The sequence below is a fragment of the Ictidomys tridecemlineatus genome, chromosome 9 (assembly GCF_052094955.1).
Source record: "Ictidomys tridecemlineatus isolate mIctTri1 chromosome 9, mIctTri1.hap1, whole genome shotgun sequence".
Taxonomy (NCBI): domain Eukaryota; kingdom Metazoa; phylum Chordata; class Mammalia; order Rodentia; family Sciuridae; genus Ictidomys; species Ictidomys tridecemlineatus.
In genome coordinates this window covers 107041075-107067299 of record NC_135485.1, presented here as the reverse complement: position 1 = coordinate 107067299, position 26225 = coordinate 107041075, and the positions used below count along the sequence as shown (strand labels likewise).

The 26225-nt window shown below is 34.6% G+C and overlaps 1 protein-coding gene across 13 annotated transcripts in view; it reads left to right on the top strand.

The window, feature by feature from the left end:
* Window positions 1-26225, top strand: part of Bmpr1b (bone morphogenetic protein receptor type 1B) — a 360238-nt gene that overhangs the window by 272321 nt on the left and 61692 nt on the right. Inside the window, exon 1 of one of the 13 annotated variants that reach the window (XM_040293069.2) lies at window positions 5343-5363. The exons of the other annotated variants lie outside the window; for them this stretch is intronic. The gene's annotated coding sequence lies outside the window, so the exon portion shown is untranslated. Of the gene's footprint in view, window positions 1-5342; window positions 5364-26225 lie in introns of those variants that run through there. 13 annotated transcript variants of the gene reach the window in all.

Sequence of the window (26225 nt, the reverse complement as noted above, 5' to 3'; positions counted from 1 at the left end):
TTGAGATTCCCTTGATAGAATCACTCCCTGTAAATTTTATTTTTCTTTTGTAGTTTGCATCATGATTTATTATTATACAGGTCTCTCTCCTGACAGGAGCTTGCTTCTCAAAAGGAAAAGCTCTGTCCATTTTGTTTATAGTTGTCTCTGGAGTGTACAGCACAGGTGTTTCGTGTAGAGGAGTCTGTCTCCTGGATATCCTCAGTATTTCTTACATGACCACCAATAGTGAAAAGTCCCTGGTGTTCTGAGACCTTTTCACTTAGATCTCCAGAGTCTAGTTATAAATGTTTCATTGTTGTTTGTTTGTTTTGGAAGGGCTAGGGATCAAATCCAGAACTTCACACAGGCAAGCATTCTACTACTGAACTATACCCCAACTTTTTATATTTCATTTTATTTAATTTTAAAAAATTTTTAGTTAGGGTCTCACTAAATTTCTGAGGCTGTCTTGAACTTGTGATCTTCCTGGTTTAGTCCCCCACAAATAGTGGGCATTATACGTGGCTGTTTCACTGTCAAAATATTTTCAAATTTTGAGAAAAGGATTTGATTGGCTGCTGATCCTTAGAATAATCATATGTAACCCAGCTGTACTATGTAATTGCCCAAAACCAGATGCCTCTAGATAATAATAACCACTGTGGACATGTGCAGTTTTTCTGGAAGAAGTTTTGGATTAGGTTGATGATCAGAAACATTTAATATGGCTACTACTGTCAGTTATAACAATATAAATACTCCTGGTATTCTCTTGTTTATGATTAAAGAAGCTACTATTGGTTACTAATTATTTATTTTGGCTGTCTAAAACATTTAAAAACACTTAAATATTTCTCACTCAAACTTAAGTATTTAGGAACTATTATAACCAATTATGAAGATAATATATTTCTCCAGTTACTATAGAATTATTTTATCAGTAAATGAAGGGCTAAGTGATTAGTTTGCTCTCTTAAAAAAAAAAAAAAGAAAGAAAAGAAAAAGGTGAAGTTTAAGCCAGACATGTTGGCACACTCCTATAATCCCAGCTATCAGGAGGCTGAGACAGGAGGATCACAGTTTCCAAGCCAGCCTATGCAATTTAGTGAGACCCTGTCTCAAAATAAAAAGAGCTAGGTATGTACATCAGTGGTAGAGTGGAATGTCCCTGGATTCAATCCCCATTAAAAAATCATGTTATCAAGATGGTGGCAAAAATAATATTTGAAACAAGCAGAGTCGTGACTTGACAGATTTTAGTTCTGTAAGATTGTTAAGTATAATTTTCACTGCTTTATCAAAATAGTAGTTGCAAACCTTATGTCTCAAAGAACATCATGCATTTGGCATTTATAGTCCCTGAACAGGCCGTGAATTTTAGGCTAGCCCTGTACATCATTTATTTGATCAGCTTCTAGAATGTAGTATGTGAAACTACGCTTCTGATCTCAAGAAAGTTAATGTGCATTTCTATCTCACTTTTTAAAAACTTTATGAGTACATGTTGCAAAATGACTTTGGTTCATAGTTTTCTTTGCTCTACAGTACTCTGTGGTATATAATGTCTCCATGTTCATCTTGGTATCTTCATGATTTTCACGGGAGTTTTACATGTATGGAAATAGAAAATTAGAATACTTCTTCATCAGTTGTGTAACTTCAGTGATGTGGGAACTAAATGGTTGAGAGGCATCAGTCAAATCTGAGAAAGTTAAAAAAAATTCCCATTTCTGTTTACCTTAAAATATGAAAAAAATCAACATTTCAAGTCAGTAGTCTTTAAATCTGAAAAAATAAAACTTGCTGATTGGAGTTGAGTTTTAATGACTATGTACTTTTTTTATGGGGCTAAATCTCAACTGAATGTTCATCTTGGTTAGCATTATTAGGCTCAAATGAGTATTGTTTTTAAATTTCATTACAGAGCAACGGTCTTTTTGTGTTTCTATTTTGGAGGAAAAAAGTTAATGTTGTAAGAATAACATGCTGTATTTACCCATGAAATGTTAGATCATTTGAGTAAGGGTCTTTGCATCAGCAGCTCCTCTCTGGAAGAATATTTGAGTAGCTCTCTGAATTTAACTTAGCCTCTGGAATCAGCTGAGGCTATTGAGAACTGTGCAGTGACCCAGAAAACAACAACAAAAAATGAGTTCCATCATGACATGGTCACAAAGAAGGGTAGATGCTACTTAATTGAAATTGCTAAACAAAATTGGCTTTTAACTTTGTACATTTTCTTATATATTATCCAGATCCATACAGATGTTTCTTATATATCTGTGTATATTTTATAGGATTATTACACTTTATTGAAATCAGACCATATCACTAAATATTTCCTACTTAATTTCCTATGTCCAAGTGAAATGTTCAAACTGGGGCATGGTTGTATAGGAAAAGGAGCCTCATGCTAAATCATGTGATTTGACAGACACATGACATTCTTTCAATGGGGGCATGGCTGGAGATTGTTTTTGGCTTTTATTTTATGCATCTATACCAAACAGTCAGTTTTTGACTTAAGTATTTAAGAGCTATTATGAATATTACTAATCCATACTATTAGCCTTTTCGAGTGAAAAATACAATTTTCTGTCTTTTTTTAAAAAATAAGACTTAACGACAAATATCTTGCAAATTAGATTTTCGTATATTTCATCTCTTTCTTATGCTCAATTTAATCTATCAAAGCCACACATTGTAGAAGACATCTGGTATTGAGCTTAAGCAGCTGGGTTTCATTTGTAAAGGTTTTGAGCAAATTTTGGTGCATGCCAACAATAATAGAGCAGTTGGCCAGTGTGTTTTCTTTGCGGCAGCTTTGTGCAGTGTGGTAGAAGAGCCTGAGTTCAGGATCAGATGATTTTCTGCCTCTTTCTGGCCTGCCTGGTAGAATTGAGGGGTTTATCAGATATTCCCGGAACACTGACTGCGGGCTTATTGCAATGGCTATTGAGTAGAAACTAACTGGTGTGTGATATGCACTCAGTGTTCATTAATTTAAGAAAGGTAGTCTCCAGTTCTCACATAATGGTTCAATATTTCTGATATTAGAAACACTATAGGTCATTTTTAAGATATGGGTCCCAGTACCCCTAATCTGCTAAACCAAATATTTGAGACTTGAGTCCTGAAAGCTTAAACACAATACGGTTTTGTAAGGCATTTCCTATACATTGGATCTGAGTTAATAAATTCTAGTACATTCTTACAGACAGAACCTCTAAACCCTCTCCCACCTTTCTGACCAACAGAAGATGCTATTTTATTAATTAATAGGTAATAATTAATTATAGACTATATATAATTAATATAATTACATATTGTATGTAATTGTATTTAATATGTCATTACATATAATTTATTAAGAAAATTGTTAGAATTTTTTCCAAAAGTAATTTACTCACATATCTTGTTTAGACATGCTTTTATAAAATAATGTACCTGCACGACCTGTTGCTTAATAAAGTAATTGTTCTTGTACTATTAACACATTGTCTTCCATGAAGAATAAGAGATAAAACAAGTCTGAATTTATTTACAACAATTTAAGTATGATCTGAAAGTTTTCTGGTAGAATAAAATGAAACGGGAATCACATATTTCCTGTATTTCTCTCTGATATACTTAAGCAAATAATTTCTGTTTTTAAATAGTCATTAAATACTTCTTTGGCTCCTGGAACTCCTCTCAGAATTTAGCTCTGTGAACTAACCTCAGAAAGCACCATATTGTTGCTTGGTTGCTACTGAACCTGTGCCTACCCCCAATTATATTAAATATATTATTCCCAATGAAAAAATTATATTTTTTGTGGCTGTCTAGTAGGTCTGGGGACTGTTCTGGAAGGAAACCAAGCTTCTTTTTTTTTTCTGCTTCTGCTGGAAAAGTTCTATGCCAGAATTCTTACTACCTTAGTTTAGTGTTGTTTTGCTGGTTCTGAGTCCAGAATTAAGTTTTCCAGACAAACACTTTTAAGTTCCAGTGCAACATGAAAGCATACCCAAGAAATCTGTATTGATGTGAGGTTTGTCTCTTTGAAAGTTAAGAGGTAGTGACTTGTTAAAATGTCATCAACTAAAAATTTCCTCCCCCCCCTTCTTTAAACTTATCTTACTTTGAAAATTAGCACTCAAGACAGTAATTTTGTGAGAGCTTCTGTGTTCCTGCGGGAACTTGATTTAAAATAAACATGCACTACACACTCTTGCATGTACACTAACACACCACAGATATTCACAGACAATATCCCAGTAAAGAAGGGTAAGAGAAGGGCAATCTAAGTGCTTGGGATTGTCTCTTTCCGTGATCCATGTCATGCATGGGCTACATCTGCAGCTTTTTAAAGTTGCTGGAGGAAGCTCAGTAATGCAGCTGTCTCTAATGTACTGTGAACCTTGAAAAGGAATTTCCTTTCAAGTAAGAAAGGAAGTAGTTTGTGTGTGGGATGATGGAGCTGAAGGTTTCTTTTAACAGAAAATAAAGTGCTGTTGTGTACATAATCATCTACACCATCTAAAAACAAACCTAGTAGAACTACATATTGAAGGAATCTACATTTACATTTGGAAAAGACTTAATTGATTTTAATTGATCTACTTTTGTTTTCTCATTTTTTCAAAGGAGGAAAATGAGGTGAGAAGTTGTTAGGTGGCTTGTCTGGAGTCTCATTGTTAAGTAGAACAGAATTTGGGATCCAGAGTTTTAGTTCTAGTTCTTCAGGAATTACATTTGATTATAGAATTGCTACATAGGCTGAATGTGCAGAGAGCTGAAGCAAGGTCTTTGCCACATAAACATTTTCTGTAAGAGACAGATTACAAAAAAGACACACCACCAGCAAGAATAAATTTCAGCTTATGAATATAACACAGCTGATAGCTTCTGTTTGGATTGTCCACTTTATTATAGTACATTCTGGTTTACTAAAAAGGACTCTATGCAGCCACATTTAGGCTATCATGATTAAGTACTTTGAGGAATGCAACTTACATACAGTTTGTTCTGAGCTGAAATACCTCAGTATCAGAAATGAAGAATATGTTTGGATTCTAGGAAATAAATTTGCATCCCATACTGAAGAATGGAACATTTTTTCCTTTTACCTCTTCCTAAAATATTAATATAAAGATCTTACTTGCAAAATATCCTGAGTTGTTCTGACATGCAAAGAAGAAATGTGATCTGTAGCTTTACACCTTGGGAGTGAATGCTAACACCTCTACAGATTTATTTCCTAATGCCAAAATTACATGGCTATTGTTCCTTTTCATTGTAGGATATCATTTGTACTGGGATCCTCTAGATTTACACATTGGATTTTATGGCTTTGGGCAGTTGCTGTCGAATGTGTTAGAATAATTGGTGAACTGTTTTCAGTAAGTAAAAATGCTGTAGTGTTTATCCTAATTTTTCTATCTCCCCATCGATTATTTCTTTATTTACTGTGAAACTAGGCTTTGGTTTTGCAAACTGAATGAAAATGCATGGTCTTTTGTTCTGTGACTTTGTTTTAATTCTTGTATCTGATACTTAAGAGGGTTTAAAGACATGCTGAGGATATTGTATTATCTATTTGTATTTTACAAGATACATGGGCAAAATTATCCCCAGAAGTTCTATAATATTTTACTTCTTAGTCTAGATTATTTTATTATTCCTGTACTTTTTAATGAATTATTAACTTATTATCTACAAATTGATCTAAAGGATCTAGGGAGAAAATGGAAAGTAGCATTCTTATAGTTACATTAAATATTAACAGCTAAATAGATGATAACTCATTTCATTTGGATTTTATAATTTACAAATTCAATGATACAAATGTCAACATTCTTTTTATCTTTTAATATAAAATGATTTGTATTTGTAGATGATAATCACAGAGCAAGGTAAGGATATTTGCCCTTCAACTTATTATGGTTTTGTAGTTTTATAGCTGTACTAATTAATGTGATTATGGCCTAAGGTAGACTGTGATGTAGGTGTTTTATTATCTTCATTATACTGAATGGGAAACAGGTTCAGAGTTGAATAACATGTTCAAGGTCACAAAGTTAACATGTAAGTAATGTCTAGATTAAAATAAAGATGGTCTGGCTGTGTATATTCTATCTATACTAAAAAATAACAGGAGAATTTTCATAAGACTGAAAATCCAAAAAAGATGAAGAAAAACACAAAATATAAAACATTTTAGAATTCGATGTTAGTAATGTTGGGTGTCATGGCACACGGGTATAATCCCATAGGCTCGGAGGCTGAGGCAAGAGGATCACAAATTCAAAGCCAGCCTCAGCAAAAGCAAGGTGCTAAGCAACTCAGTGAGACTTTGTGATGTGGCTCAGTGGTCAAGTGCCTCTGAGTTCAATCTTCGGTAACAAAATGAAACAAAAAATTGATATCATTAAACTTAATTGTTCAACAAAACAAATAACAAATAAGTGAAAGGACAAGTCACACAGTTGGAAAGCATGCCTCTGCACATATAATTGAGAAATTTAATTGTCAATTGTATAGTAAAGATTGTCTTCAAAAATGGTTTTAAATTTTAAAAAATGGCAGAAGACAGGAACAGACAATTGACAGAGCAGGAAGGTATAGACATAGGAAAAGAAGTGAAATAAATAGAGAATTTTAAGTTAAAATAAAACGAGTTTAAGAATACTAATGTTTGGCAAGGATATGGAGAAGTGAGAACCACTAACTACTATTATTTAGAAGATAAATTATTTTAACTGTTTGGAAGAGTGATTTCTCATTTTATAGGTGAATATAGGGTTGATATTTATAGACTTAGCAATGTTTTTTTATATAACCCCAAAAGCATAATCAGTAATGAAAAATAATGGAGTCAGTCAATTACAAAGTAATTTGTGTACTTCATAGTAACTTGTGTACATTACCAAGAATATCAGAATATTTGCAAATAACATGTGATAATGGGATTTAAGTCACATTATATAAAGAACTCTTACAAATCAGTAATGAAAAATAGTACAATTTAAAAATGGGTAAGAATCTGAACAGACATTTCTCCAAAGAATATATACAGATTCCTAGTAAATAAATAAATGCTTAATATTTTATTTATCAGGGACATTCCAATCAAAACCACAATGAGATACTACTTCACTCCTATTAGAATGGTTGTAATCAAAAAGACAGATAATAAGAAGCACTAGTGTGGATGTGCAGAAATTCAAACTCTCTTACACTTTTTTGGGATTGTAAAATGGTGGAACCACTTTACCAAACAGTCTGAAACTTCCTTCAAATACTAAATAAAGTTATCCTTTGACCCAGAAGTTGACTCCAGTGCATCTAGTCAAGAAAAATGACACAAAAGTTCATAGTAGCATTATTCATAGTAACCCAAAAGTGAAAACCTAAATATCCATCAGCTCATAAAATGATAAACTAAAATTGTGTGTGTGTATATAGTAAAATATTTGGCAATAAAAATGAATGAAGGGGGCTGGGGCTGTAGCTCAGCTGTAGAGCTCTTTCCTAGCATGTGTGAGGCACTGGGTTTAATCCTCAGTACCACATAAAAATAAACAAAGATATTCTGCCCATCTACAACTACAAAAAAAAAATTGGGAAAAAAAAAAGGAATGATGTACTGACATTTGTTACCACACGGATAGCTTGAAAACATGCTAAAAAGCAAGATATAAACACTGATGTTGTTTTATTTTATTAATTTGGAAATTCAGAATAAGCAGATCTGGACAGTCTAGTCTGGGGCTGAGGACTGGTATCAGAAGTGACTGCTATCAGGTCTAAAGTTTGTTTTAGGGGGCTTGAAAATGTTATAAAATTAGATTTTTGATGGTTATCCATCTCTGTGTATACATTAAAAAGGATTGGATTATACATGCTCAATGAGTGAATTTTATGGTATGTGAGATTTATATCCAATAACAATCTTAAAAAATATTAATATGATAAATAGCAAGTTTATGATAGTGAGGAATATGGGAGAAGCAGAAACTGATCTTCATTTGGCTTCATTTTATCACATTTTATCCTGAGAAATAAAAATGTCCAAGATTTTATAAAAGTGAGTTGTGAGAATTCAAGATTCTCTATTTTTTTATTTGTATGATTTTATGTAATAGAAAATAATTAGAAATCAAATCAAGTGTATACCCATCCCCTTTCAGCTAGAAAACATTGTTTCTCCTTTACCCTGTTAACTGAAGACCTTGTTCTGGAAAATATTCTCTACAATAAAATATTATGTTATAGCTCCTAATGTTTGTTAGTGAGTGATGTTTGCTGTTTATAATATCAATTATAGTATTTTATCTCTAAAGTCAGAGTTTTATTATTTGGTTTATAAGAACAATTCTTTGTGATTAAGAGTTACCATTAGCTCTGGTTCAAATCAGGTCATTTTTTTCATTGCTAAAACCTTAGCAGAGTAGACAACCTGCAATCCTGCTTGCTCAGTAAGGGGAAATTTTATCTTCTTAGGAGCTGCTATTCATAATTCTGAGTCTGGCCTTGTGGGAAGCTATTAATTTGCCTCTGAACTTTTGTCACAGACTTTCCCTTCACAGATGAAAAGATCCTCTTGAGGACAGAGTCTAGGAAGGCTCATTCCCGAATCAGAGGTGCTCATTAATTTCCTTCTTGCTAATATAGCCCAAATACCTTTCCTGTCATAGGGGAGAATGAGGGGTTGGTAACTTGCCCACACTGACAGGCCCTTCTCTATAGACAGGGCTCATAGTCATAACAAAAACATATTTTCCTAGAATGTTGTTTTGTACTTTACCCACTTAGTGCTGTGGCCACCAGTAGCGAGGGAAATAGACCCTGAAGCCTTGAGGTTTGCATGGCAGAGTATTAATACCAAGCAAGGAAGCTGACTCTGAGTGGGTAAGGATATAGTAGTGGCAGCATTCAAATACAGTTACCTTGTAGAGTACAGGTTAAATTTTCCTTATTCTAACATAGAGCCTATAAAAATAAGAGCACAATTAAAATAATAAACTAAATCAAAGAACTGAGAATGGTGTGGAGCTGGAAATTTGTGTAGGAGTGTGCAAGTGGGTCATAAAGGCTAGATAGTGACCAGATCTTACTTTCCCAGTCATGGTTCCTGTGTGTCAGCATTACATGGAAACCTGTTAGAAAAGCAAATTCTTGGGTCTCAATCCAGATCTATTGAATCAAAAACCTCAGGGGAAGAGCCCAGAAATCTATTTGAACAAGGCGATTCCTGTTTGCTTGAAAGATTGAGAAGCACTGAACAAGTTTATGTAGGTGAATAAGTTTGAACTTTATCTCACAGGCAACCAGGAAACATTTATGAGCAGAATATGGAATGATTGGAATGATTGATAAATGATTACTAAAATGTTTTAGTTATTAGTCTTCTGCCTTATTTTTCTAGTGAAGGAATTTTAGGTAAGTTTTAAAAAATGCCACAATATCTAGTGATCTGATTTAACTTACACATTTATTTTTGTTTGTAATTTCTCTTAATTAAAAAAATTATTTAATGATTTAATTAAAACTTTGAAAGTTTCAAACTTAGGTGATTGTTATTTACTGTAAATTATTATTTCCCTTGTATGTAATTTTGTTCCTTAAAAAACTTTACAGATTTAATAGGACCTAGGTGTACTTTTAAACCCTGAAGATATTATGCAAATGATTTTAGAAAATGGCTAAGGGCATTCCTCAGGTCATTTCCTGTGTAATCTTTCCCAACTATGTTTTGCATTTTAAATGTTTTTGTTTTTTTCTGTAATCTTGTTATGTATCAGTAACACATGATGTGTTGGCATCTTCTGGAATAACACGTTTGTTCCAAGTGAAAATGACTAGATTCCAAAAACCTAGCTGCCCAAGATGTTTACCCAACAAAACCTATATTGGATCTAAAATTAATGTGTTCACATTTCCCATCAGAATATGAAAATAGGAAAAGCCAAGAAAATACTCTCAAAAGTTTTCTAGTCTTTGCCTTGAATGAACAGCATTAACTAAATATATATAATTTAGTTCCATGGATAATACAAAACATGTTGGAAAAAACCCTTTTTATCTTTTCCTTTTTTTTTTTTTTTTTAATTTGAGATGGAGCCTACCCTGTGTTGGTTAGGTTCAAGTGATCTTCCCACTTCAGTCTCCTGAGTAGCTGGGATTATAGGCACATGCCACCATACCCTATGGAAGAAGATTTTTTAGCAGTAAATCTGAGATGGGGGTGACAATGTCTGATTTTATTATTCCTCTCCTTAAGAGTCATTTTGGGCCAGGTGTGTTGGCACATGCCTGTAAGCCCAGTGGATCTGAAGACTGAGACAGAAGGATCATGAGTTCAAAGCCAACCTCAGCAAAAGCAAGGTGCTAAGCAACTCAGTGAGACCCTGTGTCTAAATAAAATATAGAATAGGGCTGGGGATGTATGAAAGTAACAATTTTATTTTACTTCTGGATGGCCTTATTTTTCTGTTTCAATAGAAAATGAGTATTAAAATGCAGTAGGTATGTTTGATCTTCTTTCTACCTTATTCTATAAAATATCCTAAAACATATTTAGATCTTGTCCAAGAGTTAACTGAGAAAAGGCAATAAGTAGCCTTTTTGGATGGACATGGGAAGACTTACACTTTTTCTCTGCTATTAGATACTTAACATGACTTTGGATATCACCATTAAAATATCTTTTCTATATGATGGATATACGCTTCATAATACTTCTAGTATGGATGAACTAGATAGCAACTTCAGATTACAATTTTTCGTCTTCTCTATTTCATATCCCTAGTCTTATACTCCAACATCCTGAGGTGACACTCTCAAATCCACTGTCTCTATGTATGCAAGTGTCTTGGCTCTGCTTTCCTAGGAAGTCATGGTTAGTTTAGTAACTTCAGAATATATCTCTAGTGTGACCGCTCCTTAACACTCCTCCTACCACCACCACCCTTGTCCACGCCACCATCCGTGCTTGCCTGTATTGTTGCTGCAGCCTCCTAACTGGCTCTTTGCTCCTGTTTTTGCTCTCTCTTATCTATTCTTAGTATAGCAATCAGAGGAAACGTTTCCATTGGGGGTCTGATTCCCATTTCTTCTCTGATTCACCTCCTACTGTGGTCCCTCTTGTTGAAAAAAAACCTCCCCTGCTGCTCTGTGAGAATACCAGGTATGCCTCTGTCCCCAGGCTCTTGGTTGAAATCACTCTGTCTAGAGTGTTCTTATGCTTTTTTTTTTCTTTTCTTCAGTGTCATCTTCACCTCTCCCTTCTCAAGGATGACTTTACAATAAGTAAATTCTAACCATCTTATATAAAATCACCACCATTCCTAGTAGGACCTACTCTATATCCCTACTTTATTTCTCACCATAGCACTTGGGGTAATTTATATATTTTCATGTTATTTGGTTGACTGACTCCTTTTCTCCAATGATTCTGTGAGGGCATGGAATTGTATCCACTTCTTTCCACTGGAACAAACCCTGGGGCCTAAAAGGTGCCCCAAAAATTCTTGCTTAGTAAATGAATGAAGGCATAATTTAGGCAATATAATTCTGGGATGTAGTGTGAAGATGATTAAAGGAAGGCAGGGATACAGAACAGAGATTGAAAGGTTTTTGCTATGAATCAGGTAAGAACTGCTGATGGCCTCATTTAGCATGTTTTGACAGGAACAATGAAGATGATGGATTATAAGAAAACACAGAAGACTAAAATGATTGTGCTGTAGATGGTATAGATATAATGAATATGAGACAGAGCAATATCTAGGAAGACCCGAGGGTCTTGGCATTGACAGCTGGGTGGATGGTGGTTGTGATTATGAGAGATAATACTCAAGAAAGCAGATATAGAATGGAAAGAAATAGAGTGAAGAGGCTTCAGGAAGGAGAAAAGATGGCTACAGATTTATTACATATGTTTAGTTTGAAAAATTCATCAGCAAGACTTCTGAGCATCAAATGGTAGCAGAGTAGTTGTCAGATGAAGTATAGCTCTAGAGGTCAGGAAAGGGACTATAAGGCCGACTGTCCCAGTAGGAAATGGTGCCTGGTAGTAGCAGGTAGCCCCTCAAAAACCAATTGGGAATCCCTATGCGGCTCTTTGAGTTCCTAGACTACTAGCACAGGAGTTCTTAACTATTGTCACTATTTATTTTGACTATTTAAAAAGGAGAGAAAGAGAGAGAATTTTGAAAAAGAGAAAAAAATTCTCCTTGATTCATTTTGTTGGCATATTTGAAAGTATGAAAAGGGCATTTATCTGAAGATGAAGTGTCTAAGTACCTCTAGAGTGCAAGGAATTTACCTTTGGCTTGTCCTGGCTTTCAAAGTCATCTTCTTTGATTGAAAACATGTTGAAGCACTTTTTTTCCTTTAGTCACCGGAAATGAGTGAGTTCTTTAGTAAAATATTAAAAATACATGAAATAAAAAAATGTCTAAATGTTTCAAGTAAGATTTTGGGCATATCCATATGTGTAATATGAAATTCATATTATATTTAGTAATATAAAATTCTTAATGGTTCTGTTCATGAACACATTTTTCATTTATTTTGATGCTGAGTGTTTTGCCAATAGCTTTCATACCTCTGGTGATTTTTATTCCCTTATTTAGTATAGGAGAGTCAAGCGTCTTGAACTGGTCTTCAACCAGAAATTTATTAAACAATTTGATTTCTCAAGGGAGCAATGCTGTTGGAAAGATTACTTTATACAAATCTCTGGGCCAATAGGGGATATAGATAGAAAAAAATACTGCTGATGGAAATTTATAGGAATGAAAACAAATTCACTCTCTCTGATTAGTGATTTTCTCTTAGTTGGCAAGTACACCTAGACTATGAGTGAAATGTTACTTGAGTCTAATCCTTGCTGTTTAACCTTGTGGTAACTCTTTGCAGCATGCTACAGTGTTAATCATCTCCCAGTTTGAGCTTACATTGGATACTCCATACAGTGATGAGGCATTAGGGGCTGCGTTTCCTGAATCTCTACTAACAGAGCATAGAGTATGATATATTACTTTTTTTTTTTTTACTATTTGTATACTTGTTTATTCATATATGACAGCAGAATGCATTACAATTCATAATACACATGGAGTACAAATTTTTCATATCTCTGGTTGTATACAAAGTATATTCACACCAATTCGTGTCTTCATACAGGTATTTTGGATAATGATGTCCATCACATTCCATCATCATTTCTAACCCCATGCCCTCTCCCTTCCCCTCCTACCTCTCTGCCCTGTCTAGGGTTCATCTATTCCTCCCATGTTCCCCCTTGCTACTATAACTCTTAAACTATATTGTTGGCAGTGAAATTACAACTCTTGCTTTCTTGGATGGAAGAAATTGTGAGAATCACAATTTAAGGGCCTAAGACAGTTAATATTTAATTAAAATAACCTATTGTATTTGTTTAAAAGAAACTTGGTTATTTAATAAGCCTTGTAAACTTATAATATGGGTATTAGGATTCTCCAGAGAAACAGCCAGAAGCATGGGTATACATGGTTAGAAAGAGATGTATTTATAAGGAGTTGCCTTATATGTTATGGAGGCTGACATGTCCCAAGATCTACAGGTGGTAACCTAAGGACCCAGAAAATACTGATGGTATAATTGCTGTCAGAAGGTCTGGAAGTGTGAGATCAAGAAGTGCTGAGGCGGGGCTGGGGATGTGGCTCAAGCTGTAGCGTGCTTGCCTAGCATGCGTGCGGCCCAGGTTCGATCCTCAGCAGCACCACATACCAACAAAGATGTTGTGTCCGCTGAGAACTAAGAAAAAAATAAATAAATGTTAAAATATTCTCATTTAAAAAAAAAAAAAGAAGAAGTGCTGAGGCTTCCACTTGATTTCAAAGGCAGAAGGGAAAAAACAAAACAACCAACTGTGTCCGGGTGGAAGGCAGTCATCAGGAAGAGTCCCTCTTGTTTGAGGGAGCGTCAGCCTATTTTGTTCTGTTCAGACCTTAAATGACTGCTTGAGACTCACTTACATGAAGGCAATCTTGTCACTCTTGCTCTGTAGTATAATTTAAGGTCTAGTTTTGTGATTCCTCCTGCTTCATTTTGCTCACTAAAGATTGCTTTGTCTATTCTGGGCCCCTTATTTTTCCAGGTGAATTTCAGGACTGCTTTTTCTATTTGTATGAAGCACATAATTATAATTTTAATAGGAATTGCATTAAATATATATATTGTTTTTGTTAGTACAGTCATTCTGACAATATTAATTCTGCCTATCCAAGAACATGGGAGATCTTTCTGTCTTCTAAGGTCTTCAATTTTTTCCTGTAGTGATCTGTAGTTTTCATTGTAGTGGTCTTTCACCTATTTTTTTAGATGGATTCCCAAGGTGTTTTTTTTTTTTTTTTTTGAGGCTACTGTGGGGATAGTTAGGGATAGTTTTCCTAACTTTTCTTTCAGTTGATTCATCATTGGTGTATAGGAACAAAACTGATTTATGGGTGTTAATTTTATATCCTGTTGCTTTGCTGAATTTGTTTATGAATTCTTAGAAGTTTTCTGGTGGAGTTTTTGGGGTCTTCTAAATGTAAATTATGTAATATTGGCAAATGGGGTCTTCTAAATGTAAATTATGTAATATTGGCAAATGAGGTAGTTTGAGCTCTTCTTTTCCAATTTTTTATCTCTTTGATTTCTATTGCCTAAATGCTCTGGCTAGAGTTTCAAGGACTGTGTTGAATAGAAGTGGTGAAAGAGGTGAAAGTGGCATCCTTGTCTTGTTCCAATTTTTAGATAGAATGCTTTCAGGTTTTTTTTTAACATTTAGAATGATGTTCTTGAGTTTTGAACATGAATGGATGTTGTTTTTGTCAAATGCTTTTGATGCATCGATTGAGATAATTATGTGATTCTTGTCTTTAAGTCTGTTGATGTGATGAATTACGTTTATTGATTTCTGCATGTCAAACCAAATCTCACACCCTTGTAGAAACATCCAGGATGTTTTTTTTTCTCCTTTTATTAATCACTCTCAAACTTCTCTGTCAGATATTTTAAAATCAAGTTGTTTCCATTAAAAATTAGCGATTTTAAAAACAACTTAAAACTGCCACGTACACACAAAAACAAACGGTTCACAAAACATTCTCCTTTCCTTCTGAAGGTTTTACAATGTGTTGGTATCTTTAACCAGACTTCTACTCTTAAATGGTAAGTTGAGACAAATAGTTCTGATACCTTTCTTTCACTGTTGATTAAGACTTGGGTGACAGATATTAGGGATAATATTCCTTTAGCCTTTTGAGCTTTCTGGGCAAACTTGGCGACTTTAGCTCTAGCAGCTTTCTTGTCCACTGCTTCACTTGACACCCATAGCAACGCTCTGTCTTGTGTAATGAATAGCCAAAAGAGCCAGAGGTGGATAATCTCTCAAGACACGAGTTACCAGGAACCATACCAATGAGGGCAGCATGACTAGATTTCAGGAATTTAGGACCATCTTCCAGCTTCTTACCAGAAATGGCAATCACCCCTCCCCACCCCCAACCCCAGTTTAGCAGACTTTCAAGCAATGTGAGCTGAGTGACAGTCAAGTTCAGGGGCATAGTCAGCAATGATTGGGCCTGGATGGTTCAGGCAAATCACCTGAGCAGTAGTGCCAGCTGCTTTGTTGGTGAGTCACTTTTCCTGTCATCAGCAAGGCTGCCACATGAATATTCTTGAAGCCCATTGGAACATCAGTTATTGACCCCAGGGCGCTTTACTCCAGACTTCATGGTGCATTTCAACAGACTTTTTACTCCATTTCTGATGATGACCACCATGCTGAGTTTGGGAACTCCAGTCTCCACATAGTCCTAGGACAGTTGCAAGCCCATCAATTTTGTAGGCTTTTCCTGGATGGGAAGACACAAAGACTTGACAGTTGAATGAGTTAGTGGTAGGATTCAACCCAGATCTTTAAATGTTGATGTTCTACGGTTACATATTTATGTGTGATTTTCTATCCTTGTGGGTAATGGCCCCACTATGTTCATGAGGATGGAGCCCTCATCACCTCCTCACTGCTTGGGGGTCTGCTTTGAAGGTCCATTTCTCAGTACCCCCATAAAGCCAATTGAATCTCAACATGAATTTTGGAGGGAATGTTCAAACCGTAGTAGGCTGTGTTTTAAAACGTTACTATGCGAGTGGATACTGAAAATTCCTTAGCATTTTGTGACCTGAGTTGCCTCATTATATTCTCGTATCACATTTTGTGGCTCGCCATTTTGTGTTTCTGAATCCAGGCACTATAAAATGTTTCTGTGTTTACTGGTTGTAGTAGTTTTTATTTTTTTTTTATTTGAAAGGTAATGTGAGTCCCTATAAATATGAAATAATTATTTAGTCACAAAGCAGAAATGATTAAATAACCATTACAAATTTACCTCTTATCTTTACTCCATCCTTACCCAGACCCACCGAAGCTTAAGAAACTGAGAGGTACAAGGCAAGAATATGGAAGTTGTATTTTTGGATTATTCGGATCAGTTTAGAATAAAAAAGAAAACAAAATATTCGATTTATCATTTTTTTAAAATTCAGAAACATTAACATGATATAAGTACTTTGAATTTGGTCATCTGAGAAATTATAAAAGTAGGACTACATTAAATAAGCATTTTCATCTTGTCAATTTAATGGTCATCTCTTATTTTTTTCCAATTGGACTGATATTTATCTTGTTTCTAATTCTATGAGAATGACAAGGTAGGGTCTTTGGCAGTTCAGCTTTTATGAAGTTACTCCATAGAAACCTGTCTTTGTTTCTTGGTTGAGGAAGCAAAAGTTCTAATAGATAAAGGGAAAAAAATGTACATACAGAAAGAGCAAATGCATTTTTCTCTTTTTTACAGATAAGTTTTCAACAGTGGATCAGGAGTGTGGGTTTGGGATAGATTTGCTCTTAGTTAATATTTGCCTTGCCAGGATGTTGCACTTCTGAGACTGGCCTCAGGAACCCTGGAGCTGCCACACTCTCTTGTGGGCATCTCCTCCCTTTTGGAGAAGCACTTAGGACTTTTAGCAGGAGACCTTTATCTGAGTGGTGTTATTATCAGACTGTTGTTTAGGATTGATGTGAAACGCCACACTTTGGAATGCTTCCTGTGAAGATTTAAATGCAGCATGGTGCATTTACTTTTTTAACAATAGGACTTGCCTCATTGATTTAGACCAAAATATTTCCTCCCAAGATCATAGTCATTTTACTGTTTGGAGGTACAGAAGGTATTATAAAGAGTTGGTGACATATTCTGGATGATTTAAAATCGGATGAGATATGAAAAGAAAATATGGCCAACTGAGATGAAAATATTCTGTATTTTTAAAAAGTACCCAGTACGAAAATATCTTATTTTTGTCTTTCTGAATGTTCTGGCGATACCAATCATTGAGATAAACATCTAATACAAAAGCAAATGTTTACAGTTGCACTTCTTTGTGTGGGCTCCACTTTGGAGTCTTATTGTTTTTCTCTCTCTGCTTTCAGGGAAGGGAAAGAAGTTCTCTTAATGTCTAATGCATATTTATGAAGTCCTTTGACAATTAGGAACTCATTAAAATTCACTTCAAAAGAAAAGAGATAAAAAACACTTCTAAGACTAAAACAGAATGTGGTGGTCAGTGGAAATTCCAGTTTCTTTTTGCTGGCTGCTTGTGACTTGTCAAGACAGAAACAGTGCAAATAAAATGGCTTTTAAAAATGATTCTAGGTAGTAGTTTGACTATAACAGACACATTTGACTATTACATGATGACTTTAGTTTTGCATTGACTTTTGGCTTGGCAAGTGTTTGTCTCTGGAGATATTTGAAAATCCTGACTTAATCATATCGTAATGGTTAGGAGATCAGGCTTTGGAGTCAAGACTTGTGTGTCTTTAAACCATAGTATCAGCTTTTTCCAGTTCTGTGATCTTGAGCAAGTTTTCTGTCCTTCAGTTTCTGTATTGAAGTGTAGAAAAGATACACACTGCACATGCCTCAGGTCCGATTCCAAAAGGAAAGAGGCTTGCTTATTTAGATTTGCAGAAGTAAGCACAGACTTGGAAACAAACAAACAAAAAAAATGTTGTTCTATTGGTTAACATGTTCCTCTAGAGAGTTTGCCACCATTTTTAAGTTATTTGCCAACTTACTTTATACATGATATGTCATAACATTGAGTTTATCCTTGTAAAGTGATGAGTAGCTCTTATTTAACTCAAACTTTATCTTTAAGATATGTCTCATAAATTTATGCTGATAAGTCATAGTTACCATTGGAATTTTTATTGTTTTCACCATCTGCTCTCTGCAGAGTCTGTATACAAGTTGTTGGATTTATTTCACAGGAACTAAGGAAACTTTTTCCTTCTAATTATTTTCTATTGGAAAATGATGTTGTAATTATGATTTTCAAGCAGATAGTGAATCTGTGATTCAGTCTTCAGTTTTTTTAAATGTATCATAAGGAGACTTCATCACCACATCTATATGTGCATGACTTTAATAATATGATTCTGATGAAAGACTAGAAAATAATCCTTTTATCATGTCATGGCTACTGTATATTCATTTCCAGTTTTGATTGTTGTTAACTTTGCCTTTATAATTCTAACCCACTAGTCACTATTTTGGAGTGGACAACCTTTAGAGAATGTGGCCAGTTCTCTCCATGTTTTCCAAGTAGACCATTAGCTACACTGATGATGATCAGTGTGTTTTTGTTGTATGTTGTGTTAAGGCTTCTGTCTTCCAGCTCAGAGTGGTCTGTAGGTGGCCTCATCCAACCAGCCACTATCACAACTCTATGTCCCTTCTTGTTTTAGTTGAGCTAGGGGCTAAAGGATCAGAGTTTTGGGACCTTTTAAAGAGGGAAGGAAGAGAAAGGCCTTTGAAGCTAAACTATAAAATAAGGCTTAATTGTTTTGTGTTAATGGTAAAATGTTCAGAAAGCATTCAAAGAAAGTTCATAAATTGTGGCCAGAAATGAAAATATCCAGTTAATAAGTTTGTCTCCTCCCAAGAGTCCCACCTTGATTTACAACCTTCACTTCACTGTACAGTAAAGTTTTAGGATGAACCGATGCTGTGCTTGAAGGAATGAGCTTATTTCGTGCTTGGAAGGAATCTATTTTAGTTAGCTTCATTAGTATTACACGCCAGAATGGTCTTATACCGTAGTTAGCTTTGTCCTTTAGACCTATTATGATAATGGATATATTTGCTGATATAAAACTACTTTGAAAAGTTATCAAGTAATCTAATTTGCTTTAAAGATTTTTTGTGCTTTAAAAACTTTAATGTCTGCTCAAAATTTTATGAAGGTTAAAATCAGAGTTGGATTCTTATGTGAGCCACTTAACATCAAACAATGTAATTCTTTGGTCACAGATTGCAGCTAATAATAGTATATAAATTGTGCCGACTCATATGGGGCAAGCTGTTCTAAGATGTTATTCGAAGCATTTTATGTGTATGAATAAATACTACTATTATCCTCATTTTTCATGAGGACATGAAAGTTCATGGAGGTTAAATAACTTTTCTGAGGTCATGGTTAATTCAAATTAATAATCAAGTGGGTGACTTGTATATAAATAAACGTAGTGCCTGCAATAAGTCATTCAATAGGTTGGGATATATATGTGCAGATACTATTTAAGATAGAGTAAAATATAGCACAGTAAAATTCCATGGAAAACATCAAAAACAAGCATGTACTTCCTAATGGAAAATGTAATATAGATGGCAAAGGAAGGATGTTGTAGGCTGCACAAATATTATGAAAAAAGACATGAAAATATAAAAATTATGGTGCACATAAGAATAAGGTATAGCCAGGGAGCACACTATGATAGGAGATGAAGCTAAAATAGTTTAGTCACTTTACGGGGAACATTGAATGCCTTCCTAAGAACCTGAGAACCATTAGATATTTTTGTTTATTTTGCTTGCTGTTTGGTTTTGCAAGGACATGCATGTGTGTTGTTATTTTTAAGTCAGCAGTGCAAATAATGGATTATGGAAGTGGGAAGGAGATCAGAGAGTACTATAGTAGCACTGATTAGTGACAGGGATAAAGGGGATAGAAAACAAAGGCTCCAGCCAATAGCTTGTGTTTTGTCATAAGGGAACATGGAAAACTTAGAAAAACCTTTCCTTGCTATTGCAAAAAATAGAAATCAAATCTACACAAACCTGCTGACGTTAACATATATTATTATTATTGTGTTTAGGTATTTTATTAAATATCAACCTTTGAGTAAATACCTTTTTTATACTGTCTGATGAATTATGAAATATATATAAGGAAGGTCTTCAAAATACCAAAGAATAATGGTTGTCTTGAGACTAATTCATGAAAGAAATTGTTATTAGAAGGAATGACTGACAAACTATGGCATTCAAACTTGAGTATTTGCACACATATTCCCAAAAATGAGCAAAGTAAGCCTGCCACTCCTGGGATAGTAATTGACAATGGTTTTTGCTAATGATAAAACTTAAACTTTCAAGCAAAAATTAGGATTTTGGAATGCTTATATTCACACAATTTGTCTGCTTAACTCAGTGAACCAATTTTTTTTCCAGGTGACAAGGCATGGTGTTTTATATTTATGCATAGGTGAAAGATCCATTCAAAATACATGATTGGCAGCTGGTTTTGTAATTTATCAGAATATGAAAATTTCATTCATAGAGGTTTTAATCCTACATTGTAACTAACTTTTAAGAGAATGTCATTTGTACACTTTTAAAGTCTTAAAGAATTTCATCGTATTTAATGTTTTAATATATTAAAGAATAACCACTATTATGTGGAAAGGCTATTAAAATATCCTCCTTTTCCATCACTTTGCCACTGGGCTACATCTCTCTAATTGAAAAAATTAGTTAATTTTGGAACAGGGTCTTACTAAGAAGTTGCCCAGATTGGCCTCGAACTTGTGATGTCCTTGCTTTATTTAGCCTCCTGAGTTGCTGGGATTACAGGTATGTACTACCATGCTGGGTCTCAGGCCTTATATTCTATATATGTCAACCAAAGCAGCTTATTTTGACAGATTAAGTGCAGAAGCAGATATTCAGCTTCTTCTGTTGAGTTAGACATTAAAGAGATTTGCAAAAATGTAGATGTGCCACTATTTTTTGAAAATATGTTCAAGTATAATGAATTTACTATTTAAAATACATTAAACATGTGTTAAAACTGTTCAGTTTTAGTTTCTAAAATGCTAAATTAAAGATAGGTAAATGGTTAATTCTTATTTAATCTTCTCCAAAAATTCTATGAAGTATAAGTACTGTTGCCATGAAATATTTCAGACCAAAGGAAATGAAGAACTATTTTAATATCATATAATTTAATAACTAATGCCAAAACTAAGATTCTTAATTTTTTTATTTATTTGTTTAGTTTTGGGGATTAAACCCAGGGCCTCACACAATTTTTATTAACATAATATTCAGTGTCCATTTTTCATAGTACAGATTGAGGGAAAAATGCCTATAAGAAAAGCAGAAATTTACATTGGAAATGCTGGTGAGACAAGAGAATTTATCTCCTTACACTGTCATTTTAATGATAAGGTATTTCAGGGTACACATATACAACAGTGTGACCCCTAACTTACTTTAAACCTGGGGATATTTTTAACATAATGCTCTCTCTCCTCCCTTTTTTTAGCCTTCTGTTTTTTTTTTTTTTTTTCTTTTTCCTTAATGAAACTGAAAGCAGTCATGCATCTTTGGGAAGAACTACACTTCCTCTCCCACACAGATGCCATTGAAAACAGAAACACAAAACCCAGTTAGGAGGAGGACAGAAAGGTTATGGTAAACAATCACAGCTTTCTGTGACTACTGGTTTACTTGTACTCAAAATTTTTTTCAAACCCTAGAAACTTGTGAAGTGTTAGAAGTTTAGCTGAAGTGACTTTAAAAGGGTATAGGAGGAGTTGTAATATTTCAATTAAAAAGCAAAAGGAACTGAAAATGTTTTGAACAGGAAAATACACATGATAGAGCCAGTCAGCCCATCTCCTCAGAGCAGACTGCTAACAGGGTCACAGACCATCTTCCAGTGGTTTCTAAAGATGAGGGCATACTACTTGACTGCACTGTGCACCCGGAGGCTGGCTTTCTTTACCCACAACCTAGAAAGCCTAATGGAGGATGGAGTTAAGGTTTGGGTCATCACTCTATGATATTTATTTATTCCTTTGTGTTTCTTCATAAATATTTTTCCAATTAACTAAGTAAAATTAAAAAACATAACCAAGTAAATATGTTGTATCAGTAAAATAGAATCATTGTTTAAATATATTTTGTGTACCTAATAAGCTCAAAGGAAATGCAAGTTATTTTCCGACTAATATGTTAAGTTTGAAATTTACATGTCAGTTTTCTTTCTGTAATGTAGTCTCCTTTCCACTTACTTTATCAGTAACTCGTTAATGCAAACACATAAGCATAAACAAGTTGATGTATATGAAATATTCCTTAAATAATGCAAATCAGCCTTAAAATCTACTTGAAATTAGATGGATGAAATCAGGGCATTCATGTGTACATCAATATTTAATATATAAGTCTATGTATATCTTTTTATGTTTATATCTGTATCTATGTATCTTTATATATATATACTCAATATCATTCATATATAGAGATATAGATATAGATATATACACGTATATATATGCATATATATACATATATATATATGATCTGTATGTATTATATGAATGATTTCCTGTGCTCATGGCCACGCAGATTTAGTTTATTTTTATTTCTTCTATCCTTGACTAGTTATAGTTTTAGACAAGGGCAGTTAGATGTACTTTCTCCAAATCCTTTATGAGATAAGGGTAGAGTTGGAAGTAGAGGTGGTAGACTTTTGATGTACTTTGAAGTTACCAGAACAGCTACCACTTCTTTCTGCATGTGATTCCTTTCTTTAGAAACATCCATGTTCACCCTCTATTATCCATGCAGGGAACGTGGTCCTGTCTGTGTGGCAGTACCACGTATGGTGTTGACTCGGGATCATTTCCTCACACTCGTTTCTAATCTTGACAGGTATGGTTAACTCTTTTCTAGTGATCTCATGAGTTTGCTCAGTATTCCCTCAACAAATATATCCTGATGACCTTTGTTTGGTAAGTCGTCACAGGGCTGGTTTTCCAAACAAGACATTGAGAAGATTTCCAAGTCAGTCACGTAACTGGGACTAGGAATCACGGTTCTGACACCTGTTTGGAGTCTAGTTATCCTGTTACACGTGTGACTTGGCCTTTTGTAAGAGTTGGTGCCTGGTTACATGTTTTGTGTATAAGTTATTACATTTTGATATAACAGGCAAAGCATAAGCCTGTCAGGTTTCCTTTCAGGGATCTCTCACCCTTTCTTCCCAATACCCTCATTTTCTCTTTGTCCTAAATTGCCTCTTCAGTTGTTCTGATTGAGGCTGGGAAAACTGCCCTTTGATCGTAAACCAGGAGAGGACATATGAGGCAGAAACCATCCTCTGTGAGAGGGACGGTGGCCCAAGCTGTGCATCTGGGTGTGTGAGAAGAGATGGCATCCGGCAACAAATGGCAGGGCAGCTCCCCCGAGGCAGCAAGCAGGGATGAAAGATGGTTCCCAGGAAGGAATTAGTGTTGAGTGGAGGGGGCCACAGGGCCATTTCACACCTGGTGTTTCCTAGCTGCTCAGTGCAAGTGGCAGGGAAGAAAGGAGACACATGCATCTTGAAGAATATTTCAAAATTTTGAGAAAGTGTTAGGGGTTGGGAGACAAGAAATGACGGAGGAGGCAGAAAAGGATCTCAGATCCAAAAGGCATATCCTGCACATTACTCAATAGTTTCCTTCCATCCGCCTCCCACACATTGTGAAGGGTGAGTGAAGGCTTCTGAGGAGGAAAATCAAACTGAGAACGCTGGTGTGTGTAGGTATGAAGTGTTTAAGCAAAGTTATCAGCCACCATTGATACTGCTGCAGAAGCGTAGAGTGTCACTGCACACCCTGTCCTCACATTTAGTTTTCGTTCAGGGGCCTGAGTATTCAGGCACTGGTGATTTACTTAGAAAAGGGTAAAGGGAAACATTTTCTAGATTTTTGATCATTAGCTGCAGGGTTTTTCCAATAAAAAGACATTTTTTTGAGGCTTGTAAAATGGTAGGAATATTTGTCAAGTAGAGATAAGTTTATGGGAGTAACAATTTGTTACTTGTGGATCCTCATGGGACATATTTGTGGAGTATGAGTATAAAAAGGAAGGGTATATAAATACAAAACATTTTGAATGGGTATTAATGTCATTAACGATGAAATTTTTTAAAAAAATTTTGTTTTAGTTGTAGTTGGACACAATACCTTTATTTTATTTTTATGTGGTGCTGAGAATTGAACCCAGCACCCCACAGTGCTAGGCTCTACCACTGAGCCACGACCCCATCCCTAATGATGAATTTTCAAAGATTAAACTGATATGATTTTGGGGGGGTCATGAGTAAATAACAATAAGAAATCTAGGATTATTAGGTCATTCTACTGATGGGCAGAAATTTTCTGGACTTGAGTGAGAACCTTGTCATCAAATAAGAATTACTTTCTTCCTGTCCTTTTTTAAAACAAAATTGAGAACATGTCACATTTATATTACTCTTTTTATTTAGCAGAGATTTCAAAGGACTAACAACACAGGATTTTTTTTTTGTTGTTGTTGTTGTTTTTAGCATAAATATGGGTATTTTCACCTCTCAAAACAGTACTCCTATTTTTCTGGGTCATGACTGTTAAACTAGCAATCAAAATATGCAATGCTTTTCTCAAGACCAGTGGCCATTAATGAGATTTGTTTTTTTTAATGTTTGTTATTTATAACCTAACATTTATTTATTTTTCTTGTGGGTTGCCATAGTTTTTCACCATATGACAAAAACGCATATGTGTTGGTGTTGTGTGTTTTATTGTTCAGCTTGTTGGATTGTTAGGAAAATGGAACAGAAGGGGTGATATTGGAGAAAACATTAAAGGTTTGCTAAGAGGTGGTAGTGAGTTTGATGTTATTAGCAGAGATGCTTTTGAACAATGCTGCTAAGGAATAGGACTAATGAGATTTGGGATGTTTTTAAAAATTAGTCAGCATTAGTGTAATATTCCTTTAGGGAGCATTTGTAATGCCCACAAGAATGTGTTGGTAGAGGGATCAAATTCCAGGCTAACTTGCAGGTACTTTCAGTAGTTGACATAAAGCACACCTGTGTGTTCTCTTCTCTGACCTCAAAATTGTTTTGAAAAGCTTCTGACATCTGGAAGTGTGAAAAAGAGCAGATTTTCATTTGTTTTCTGACAAGTAGGAAAAATACGTTCTAAATATAGTGTTGTGCCTCTATATGGTGCTTGCAGTAAAGGCCTGGGTTACATGCTTCTTTTTTAATTCTCAAAATGATTTGTCTAAAATTCTACACGCTTTGGTAAATGAAATCACATTTTTAGCAAATTTGCAAATAATTTTCCATTTGGCTCTCTAAAAATGAAATCTTGATTATTTAAGAACATACAAATAGAATTGCATAAATAGTGTCTGTAAGTCAACTTCTCTGTGAGAAATAAAGCTATTTCTCAGAAAACTACTTTTTCATTGGTAAGTTTGCTTATTTCTTTTTTAAAAATTGGTTCTTTTTAGTTATATGTAACAATAGGATTCGTTTTGACATGATTTTAAAGCATGGAATATAATTTGTTCTAATTCAGTCCCCTCCTCCCTCCCCAAGTTCCCTTCCAACTACTCTGCTTCTTATCACTTGTGGAATAAAGATTCTCCAATTTTCCATGTTATATTTAAATTTTATAGTATATTTTCTTGAAGCATTTTAAAGTACTATAGATAAATGGATATGTATATACATATCCATTTATATATATCCATATATCCTTATTTATATGAATGTATGTGCATTTACTATAAGGTATAGAATAGCACTCATAGGGTTTTGTTTTTGTTTTTGATCTAGTCATGTAGAAATTCTCTCATAGTAAATTATTTGTGGATAGGAATAAAGGTCCGAAAGAAAGCTGACCCAGTTCAACTTTACCTTTTACATAGTGATAGCTAAAGCTTTCCTTGATAACATGCATTTGCTCAATATCACTACTACCTTAAATGTCAAATTTCAGTAAATTTACTTCAAACTTCAAATTACTCTGCAGTAACTTCAATAAGTGAATC